Raw genomic sequence first — 10,425 nt, 5'->3', positions numbered from 1 at the left:
CCGTAAAGACTGAGAAACTGTTCCAGTGTCATGAAGGAGTCTAAAGAGACATGGGAGCTAAACACAATGACTGATTCTGAACTAGACCATTTCACTCTAAAGGATATTGTTGGGACAACTGATGAAACTTCAATTTGGGGAGAAGACTAAGTGGTGCCAATGATCAATATTAAGCTCCTGATTTTGATAATTTTATTATATTGATGTGGGAGAATGTCCTTTGTTATAGAAAATTCAACACAAGAGAATTTGGAGGTGATGGGGACTCCAATTTGCGACTTAAGTCATTCAAGAAGAAAACTCTACTTGCAACTTTTTAATAAATTCGTGATATTTCCAAATAAAATAGTATTTAAAAATTTAAGAAGAAGAAAAAATCAAGGTCCTATAGGTAAGGCATCTGGCCTAGAGTTGGAATTCAGGACATAGGCACTTTTTCCTTTCATCTTCCCTTGTTTGTTGTGCACATGGTAGCTCAAGGTTTTCCTCATGCCCTGCTTTTGTCATGTTCTTTCCATGCTTAGAGTCCCTTCATGAGTTCCCATCAACAAAGTCCAAACTGTCTAGGCTGATTTGAAGGTCCTCCGTAATCATTCCTCAGTCTATAGAACTCCATGTTTTGGACATTCTTATTCATGTCCACCTTGAGACTTTTGCTCCTTTTGGTTTGTGCCTAGAATGGGCCCTAATGCCCCTGGCACTTGAACTGACAGGTGGACATTTAACTATTTCCTCTGGTCTATGTGTATTTCATTCTTCACACTAGGTGTTTTCCTTTCCCTGACCTGATTTATAAGATTATTGAGCTCAGAGCCCATAGCCACTAGTATGTAAGCTCCATAAGGGCTGGGAATTTGGCGTGTCTTGTTCACTGCTGAACCCTGGAGCCTAAAGCCCTGGCACATAGCAGATGCTCAATGGGTATTTGTTTATACATTTTGCATCAATGTCATAGACTTCATTGCATATCCTACAATGTGGAGCATTGTGCTCTGCAGATGGGTGCTTGGAAATATGTGTTGAACAAATTAATGGATGAATTGAATTGACCAATGTGAGTGTCACAGTTATGGATAGCCTAGTATCTCTGCTGTAGGAGGGCAAGATGCATAAGTGATCAGTAACCACACTTGTTTGGCTGGCACTAGGATATTGACTATACAGTTCCTATTGGAGGGTCAGTAGAATTCATGGCTGAGGATGACAGTCTTCATTGCATTATTTATGGACCTCTCACGTACCCTCCCTGGCAGGATTTCTTAGGAGTTGTTTGCACATGATCAATTTCGTCTCCTGGAATGAGGTGTCATTCTGACCTTAGCGGTGGCCTGCCTGATGAGATCTTTATTCGATAGGACTATGGGAGGTGAAAGGATGACAGGTGAGCCTTACAGCTCTATCAGTGCTCCCCCAGGGCCAAGGTCAAGAAAAAAGACCTTTAATACTAGAATCTGACAGGTTGTCCGAAAACCATCTCTGTGGAAAATGGCAGACAGATTAAATGCAAGTAGATTAAAGGGACAGAAATTTGTATTTTTGAGCGCCTGGCATATCAAGCGCAATGATAGACCCTTTACATAGATTCTCACAAAAACATTATAAGCGTACAGTAGGCTGTGGGTCATGGTTTTCCCCACCTCCTCACCTCCCAGTCTCTCCTTTTCTTACTCTGATCAGGTTTTGTCCCTATCACTCCTGTGAACCATTTTTAAAAAAAATCATGGTCACCAATGCTATAACTTACCAAGGCTAATTCTCTTTCCCCATGTGACTCAGTTTCTCAGCATTGGGCTGAGCTGACGACTCATTCCTTGAAATCCTTTCTTTCCTATGCTTCCAAGACAGTGGCTTTGTTCTTGCCTTGCCTCACTTAACACTCCCTTTATGTCTAAATTCTAAATGATGAAACAGCCCTTGGCCCTCTTTTCTTCTCTAGTTACATTCTCTCCCCAGGAGAACTTATCCAGTCTCATCTATTTACTGATGACTCCCAAGTTTGTCTACACAGGGTTCTCCCTTGAGCTCTAGACTTACGTTCAATTGTCTACTTGACATTTCTACTTGAATGTTGAATTCATGTCTAAGACTCACAGTCAAAATGAAAGTATTGATTTCTACTTCTGTATCTCATACTCCTCCAGTAGAAAATTAAAAAGAGTGTGACCAGCTTTTACTCAGTTCTCCTGCCTATAGTTTTCCCTTTTCTTTACTTAAAGTAACAAGCACCATAGATTTGTGGAATCCTTGTTGTGGAAGTGGTTTGGGGATTTGCTATTCAAATACCTGCATTTTACAGATGAGGAAACCAAGACCTAGAGAGGGGAAGTGATGAGGTCAATTAATGTAAAGATAATTAACTGCAGAGCTGAGATTAGAAGCAAGCTTTTCTAACTTGTAGTTTGCATTTTACTCAGACCTTATTTTTCACTTTCTCCTTCAAGCATATGCGCTTGAGGGAAATAGTGTCTTTGGCTGCTTACTTTATTAGCTGGTTTTCCAGCCTCACTCATTGTCTTCTTCCCAGCCCTACCAATTTCCAAGCCTGACCTTATTTTGGGAAATCCCACAATCTCTATCAGAGATGGTAAATATCTGACTCATATGCTGCTACTCCCTCAACAGTGTCCATGGCAGACATCACTAGTTAATCATGATCCTTTATACTGCTGAACCCTGAGGTAACCCCAGAAGGCTTCATAATACCATGTTCCAGACAGCCACTATCAACTGATCAGAATTGACTTTAAGATGAGAACTGTGTTCATCTATACAACCTCAAACTTTATCCATTCCTCTCTGGTCTCATTTTTTTCATCTGAATCTGTCTTTGGAGGCTAGGTAATTTGATTTAGGGTATTAGAGAGTGCTAGTGAGACATTACATTTTACTATCAACATTTAGAAAAAATGCTGATCCCCAAACATAACATTTTAATGGTGAAAATGTGAAGGCCTGAGGCAAGTGATCTGTCTTTCTTTAGTTATACTAAGCAGACAAATGGCTTCTGAGTTCAAGTTCAACTCAGCAATTTACCAGATGTGTGACTTTGGACTAGTCTCTTAATCTCTCTGAGCTTAATTTTCTTTATCTAAATAAGTGTAAATAACAGTTGACATAAACTATTATGGTTCCTTTACATAAATAAATCTTAGACCCCAAAGAGATTCACCCTGGGAAAGCCATCAGCTTTCCAAAGTCCTTTTTTTTAATGGTTCTTGCAAAATGCCTCACATTTTACTCATAGTACAAAAGCATTCAATCAACATGGCAGTAAAGAAAAACACATTGTTTGTAGCTTATCCTTTGAAACTAGAATAGCCAAGTGAAAAGTCAGTACAAATTCTTATTTTTACTGAAAAAAAAGTACATATTGAAATTGAACGACTGTGTTTTTTCTTTTTTCCTAGAGATGTGATATACATATTTTCTGGTAAGTAATAGTCTATCACACATAAAGCAGACAGATGACCAATAAAGCTGTTTACAACTTCCTCCTCATGCAGAGCTCAACCAGTGGAACACCATTTCAGTAGGAGAGAATTTTGACAGGAAGAGGAAGTTAAGAGTTCCTACCTACCCTACAGAAAACTTAAACTGGTTTATACAGAAAGGATTTTCAGCAAACTTGCATAGACACATTTAATGTGCTCTAAGAACAGGATACTGATTTAGCTGATTTCTAGCACACAGCATGAATTCATTGGTGCCTAGTTAAATAGGAATTAATGCCAGCGTAGAAGGCATTTTTGCCTTCATAGCACTAACAACTATAAAAAGCACACAGCACATATTTTGATCTTTAAGTGGGTAATCATGGAAATTGCAAGATCATATTCACCGGGTTAGCCTGATTCTTCATCTACAAAAATATTTTTTAGGGCCAGGCACAATGGCTCATGCCTGTAATCCCAGCACTTTGGGAGGCCGAGGCAGGTGGATCAAGAGATCAAGACCATCCTGGCCAACATGGTGAAACCTCATCTCTACTTAAAAAAAAAATACAAAAATTAGCTGGGCGTGGTGGCACCTACCTGTAATCCCAGCTACTCCGGTGACTGAGGCAGGAGAATCACTTGAACCCAGGAGGCAGAGGTTGCAGTGAGCCAAGGTCATGCCACTTCACTCCAGCTTGGTGGCAGAGCAAGACTCTGTCTCAAAAAAAAAAAAACAACCACATTTTTTAGAAATATAACGCTTAAAAAAGTCTTCTGGAAACAGTGGAACTACATCAGGACCAACAGAAGACATGGTGATACATGACTGTAAATGTAAGCCTAGGAGTTTATTTTTCACATGTTGTTTTTAAATAAAGGGTCACTCTCTTCGTAGATTCCTACAGCCAAGACAAACTGGGATCACAGGAGATCCAGAAATCTCAAGCTAGTCAGCTGGCTTGAGTTACACCCTAGATAAATGCTGCTACAAAATAGTAAAAAACTCCACTGAAGCTGATGGACTGAAACTCTGACCCATGTGAAAAAGAGCTGTGGCTGGGCTCCATGGCTCATGCCTGTAATCCCAGCACTTTGGGAGGCCGAGGCAGGCAGATCACGAGGTCGAGAGATCAAGACCATCTTGGCCAACATGGTGGAACCCCATCTCCACTAAAAATACAAAAATTAGCTGCATGTGGTGGCATGCACCTGTAGTCCCAGCTACTTGGGAGGCTGACGCAGGAGAATCACTTGAACCTGGGAGGTGGAGGTTGCAATGAGCCGAGATTGTGCCATTGCACTCTAGTCTGGCAACAGAGTGAGACTCCATCTCTCTCTCTCTGTAAGTGCACAAAAAGGTTCATGCAAGGCCTGGGTCAAAGAATTTGTGATGGTGGATTATTCCACATTGTTGACATGCCAATATGTATGCTGGGGAAAGGGGCCCTCAAAGGATTCTGACCCAGAAGCACCTGAGGGAAGTGCCTACTTGGGATGGGAAGGAGTACTAGGATTACTCTGAGCACTTGGGGAAGTGTACTAGGGTTACTGAACACAACAAGGTGTTTTAGGAGAAGCTGTTCTGGAGGATTAGGCTATTTTGGTTTTGATACATGAATACTTAACAAAGAGCTGCAGAAAAGAGGCAGTCTTTCCAAGATGTATTCCTCAGTCATCAGTGGCTGAAACTTCTCTGAGCATATCCGGCTGGTGACATTAGCATGATCCCATTCATTGTCTGGAGGTGGGATCTGATGCTGCAGATTGGTTTGGGAGGCTGACATAGAGGATGATTTGTACATTGAAGTTGGCACTATACCACTGCTTAAATCCAGTCACTGGCCTTCTTTTTCTGCATTGTAGTCCAGAAATATTTTTCTAAAAGTTAGACAATCTGTAAATGTGAGCAGCATGTGGAATATGTGATCCACCCCTCATGGTGTGTAACCTTGCAATGAAGGCTGCCATACTGAATCCAAGAATCCACTCCAGCAGCTGTTCTTCAAGATAGTTTTCTACCAAAGAAATCCATTCATTAAAAATAGGTGTGTGGGTGAGTTTATTCTCTTTCATGTCTTCAAACTCTTGGTAGTACTGTCCCCTGGAATTTCTCTGCAATAACTGGAACTTATCCATGATAATGTTCTCTAAATATCCAACCACAGCATCAAATTCTGCCACTGAGGCAGAGGAGAAGGATAGTGTGAAGTTGTCTTTCTCTGTAGTGTCTGCTGTGGCCACAGTCATCACATCCCCCACCCCATGCTGATGGCCATTGGCCTCCTACTCTGTCTATGGCTCACTCGGCCCCCAACTCAGGCTCCTGGGCTGCAGCCATATGCGGGCTGGCCTCCATGTCTGGCCAGGCTGCTCTGCACCTACCGCCTTCCACAGACGTTTAACTTCCCAGGGTGGTTTGAGAGTGTATGTGGCTGAAGTTGGGGTGTCATGCATTTAGTCTTACACCTGCCACCCCCTGGTTGTTTTACAACCTTGGGCAAGTGATTCAGCCTTTCTGAGACTCCATGAGGACCTCACATTGTCCTTAAAATGTTTCAATTCAGAGTGCCTGGCATGTAGTAGATGCATAACAATCAATTCAATTCATTCAACTAATATTTATTGAGCATCTACAATGTGCCAAGAATGGTATTGGTGATAAGACAAAAAAACAAGGCAGATAAAGGTCCTGTCTTTATGGAACAAAGGAGGCAGCTTGTGTTTGTATTACAGATTTGGTGACTATTTCTCCCAGATGGAATCAGTCATCCCAAGGACTTTTCTTTACTCAGGGCTCCAAGCTCTCCCAGCATCTTTTGCGCCTGGGTAGGTATCACATCCAGGAGAGAATGAACATGATGTCTTCTACTCCTTTACATCATGTTCTTGGAGAAGGATGGTGGAATTTGGCCAGATATCCTAGCTTTGGACTGGAGCTGGGCTTCAGAGGTGCTCTTCTGGTCTAATGAGAGGCCTGTGCCTAAGAGATCATGTTATATCTGAGCCCAGTGTTCACTATTTCCAGGCTCCCTCTGAGGCATGTGGCACTCGGATTTTTGCCAGCTAGATAAGCCACCCAAGCAAAGAACAGATCTTCCCAGGAATGGCTGTAATTTCTTGGTGGGGAGTTTAATTCTGTGACCACTGTACAAGGTTCTGTGGAATGAATATCATGTCAATGCTATTTAATAATATGGTAACCACTGACCATTTAATTACACGGTAATTGTCACTTAGTGGCTGGGTAATTGCATAGTAAGTACCATCTAATTTCAGGGTAAAGGGTAAATACATGATTATTTCAGCCTCCTTAGGCACAGTATAGGTCACCCAGGAATTAGGTTTGGATTGACTAAGTATAAATTACCTAGAAATCTGTTTTCGGGTGATTACTCCTGTCATCCTTCCTCGACAAAGCCCCTAATGGTTACCATAAAATTAAAAAGAGATTTCAAGAATTTGGGCCTCAGGAACTTAAAGGGACAGTGCTTCATCTTAGAATCAATGTTATGCATTGATTGCCTGTTATGCAAGAGATGGTGCTTTGTTAGGGAGGAGATAGAGAAGAGCTTACAAATTCCTCCCTTTTCTGTCTGCCAGCAGAGTTTTCTTCTGCTGTGGTGATGTGGGGAGCTCAACACGTGATCCTGAAACTGACATCACAAGATGCAAATACAACATCCATCCCATTGCCTCTTGTTATGAGCCCTGGGCTAGCAAGAGGGATGGTTTCCATAGTGGTTAAATGGTGGCTCCCAAAAAACTATCTTCACCACCTAATCCCTAGAACATGCAAATGTGATCTTATTTGGAAAAAGCATCTCTACAGATATATTAGAATTAAGGACCCTGAGATGAGCTCATTCTGGATTATCCAAGTAGGCACTTGTAATTCAATGACAAATGTCTTTATAAGAGGTAGAAGAGGAGACAAAAATAAGACCATGTGAAGTCAAAGGCAGAGCTTGGAGTGAGGCAGCCACAAGTCAAGCAATGTCTGGAATCAGCAGAAACTGGATGAGGCAAGGAATGAATTTTTCCCCAGGGTCACTGGAGGGTGGCTGGCTTTGCCAAGACCTTGGACTTTTGGACTTCTGGCCTCTAGAGCTGAAAAAGAATATATATATATATTTTTAAATTTGAGACAGCATGTAGCTCTGTTGCCCAGGCCAGAGTGCAGTGGTGCCATCTCAGTTCGCTGTAACCTCCACCTCCTGACTTGAATCAATTTTCCTTGCCTCTGCCTCCTAAGTAGCTGAGATTACAGGCACCCACCATTATGCCTGGCTAATTTTTATGTCTTTTAGTGGAGATGGGGTTTCGCCATATTGGCCAGCCTGGTCTTGAACTCCTGATCTCAGGTGATCTACCTGCCTTGGCCTCCTAAAGTGCTGGGATTACAGGTGTGAGCCACTGAGCCTGGCCTGAAAAAGAATATTATTTCTGTTGTTTTAGGCCACCCAGCTTGTGGTACTTTGTTATAGCAGCTACAGGAAACTGATATGGTCTCTAAGGAGCTGTGGGGCAGCAGGGGTCCCTGGCTGGAGTTAAGGAACAGCTATAGAGGAAATAAAAGTTTGCACAAGTCAAATCCCATCTTGTGTGGTGAGCAGAGCAGTTCTCAGCAGACCACAGAGCAGTGACACAAACTCAGAGATGGCAGGCAGGAAGCAGAGCCCACTGCTAGGTCCATTTGAGGGCTCCTGTGTTTGCTGGAATGTCATATGGGAAGGGAATACACAAAAACAGGTTTAATGTCCTTCATTATGAAAGAAATTTTAGGGTCCTTCTTGGGAAAAATGCAAAACTGTTTTTAAAAGTGCCCAAACTCCCAGGATCCAGATACAATCACATTAGTCTACTTCCTTTGAATCTCTTGTGTTGACCCTAGCTAGCTGGCAAAAATGAGAGTGCAGGCTTTGGGGTTGGGCAGGCCAGGATTTAAAACCTGTTTCCACCACACAATAGCTGGATGACCTTGGACAAGTGGTTTAACTTCTCTGAGTCTCTGTTTCCAACTTTCAGGCCAGGAAAATAAAACCTACCCTGTAGGGTGTTAGTTTCATGGGTGTGTGTGTGTGTGTGTGTGTGTGTGTGTGTGTAGCAGACACACACTCACACATATACATATCCTTTAATGAGTGTATATAATGAGAAAGTTTGTGCTCAGTCAAGTGTAGCTATTATTTCTATACTGATGTACAGGGCAGAGCAAAATAAGCATTTCCTATGTTATGAACTCTCCATAGACATTTGTAAATGACTGCATCACAGACCATCAAATAGAGTGGCAGAGATGAAACTGATATTGACAGCAGTCACATTGCCTCCCTAGAGTCCCTTATTGAGCTTATTGCTGATTATGCAGTCCCTCCATCAAGCTACCTCTGAGTTTTAATGGCACCCTCTTCTCCCTCTGCTTCCCTTCTTTCTCCACAGCCTGCTGTGGGCTCAGTTTTGGAAGGCATAGAAATTAATTACCCTGCATATACACCTCGGGTAGCTTGGGCACTCAGGTTTAGATAAAAAAGTGTTTGGAGGCAAATAATAAGGTCCCAAAATAACCCATTCAAGATTGCACCTAGCTTTATGATCCTGCAAGAAGGAGCTATCCAGCCAATAGGAGGATTAACCAATGAAGGATTTTGAAAGACCTTCACTAAATAAAAATAACATGAACCATTCTCCAGGAGGCCTCCTGAGTCCTTGTTACATTTAAGTGCTGCATGTGGAGTCTGGTTTATTTTTATGAGTTTTGAGTCATTTGCTCTCACAGCCTTACTCATTTCTGTAACAACACTCTCTGCTTAGTTACACATGGCATTCTGCACACCTGTCCTCCTATCTCCCAACTGGGCTATGTAGAGGACACCCTCACCAAGGGTTGGAGGTAGCCAGGGAGCGCCCAGTTTCTGGATTTATGTCACAGTTTTGCACCTTGGTGGTCAATTTTGATCTGTGGAGCATCTCAATGGTTTATCTTGCCAGTTTGACAATTCCTGCCAGGCAGGGTGATATCTTGGGGCACAGTCTCAGAAAATATCTCCTAAAGGAATAATAAACAACAATAAGCTTCTTTTATTGGATGTTTCCACCACACAGGCATTTTGCTAAGAGTTTCACACTACTCTTATTTAACCATTACAACAAATGTATGAGACTGACTTTGTCATCTTTATTTCCCTAGGCCAAGTAAAGTTAGAGAGGTCCCTGACCCAGCTAAGGACCATGTGGCTAATAAATGGAGGTGATGGAATTCAGGCCAAGCCCATGTGGCACATGGAAGTGTGGGTGATGAGTCACTTTCTCTTCAGAACACAATCTTTTTGAGGTGATAGTGTCTCAGTCCATTTGTGATGCTACAACAGACTACCTGAGATTGGGTAACATAAAAAACAGAAAATTTTCCCACACAGTTCTGGAGGATGGAAAATCCAAGATCAAGGTGCTGGCATCTTGTGAGGGCCTTCTTGCTGTGTGCTCACATAGCAGAAGAGAAGAAGAGAGTGAATCCACTATAGCAAACTTTTTTTTTTTTTTTATCATGGTGGCTCAGTCTGTTTTATGTTGCTATTAAAGAACACCCCCAAGTCTATTAAAGAACACCCCCGAGTCTGGGTAATTTATAAAGGAAGGTGGTTTATTTAACTCATGGTTCTGCAGGTTGAGAAGTTCAAGGGCACGGCCCTGGTTTCTCGAGAGGGCTTTTGTGCTGTATCATAACATGGTGGAGAAGGTCAAAGGGGAAGCAAACATACGTGAAGAAGAGGGAGACAAGACCTGAGGGATGTCCTGGCTTTATAACAACTCACTCTCTCAGAAACCATTCCTAAGAGAACTAATTTATTCTCACAAGAGTAAGAACTCACTTCCTACCTCAAGAACAGCTCTAAGCCATTCATGAATTGTCCTCACAGCTCAGACATCTCTCAGTAGGCCTCGTCTCCCAACACTACTACACTGGGCATCAAATTTCAATATGAGCTTTGGT

The 10,425-nt window shown here is 42.2% G+C and overlaps 1 pseudogene; it reads right to left on the bottom strand.

Annotated features, from left to right (window-relative positions):
- Positions 1 to 5,029: 5,029 nt before the first annotated feature.
- Positions 5,030 to 5,681, bottom strand: LOC112629173 (annotated as a pseudogene).
- Positions 5,682 to 10,425: the final 4,744 nt, after the last annotated feature.

This window comes from Theropithecus gelada, chromosome 7b (genome assembly GCF_003255815.1).
Source record: "Theropithecus gelada isolate Dixy chromosome 7b, Tgel_1.0, whole genome shotgun sequence".
Lineage (NCBI taxonomy): Eukaryota > Metazoa > Chordata > Mammalia > Primates > Cercopithecidae > Theropithecus > Theropithecus gelada.
Note: the sequence above shows the minus strand (reverse complement) of the source record. Positions and strands in the feature narration are given on the sequence as shown.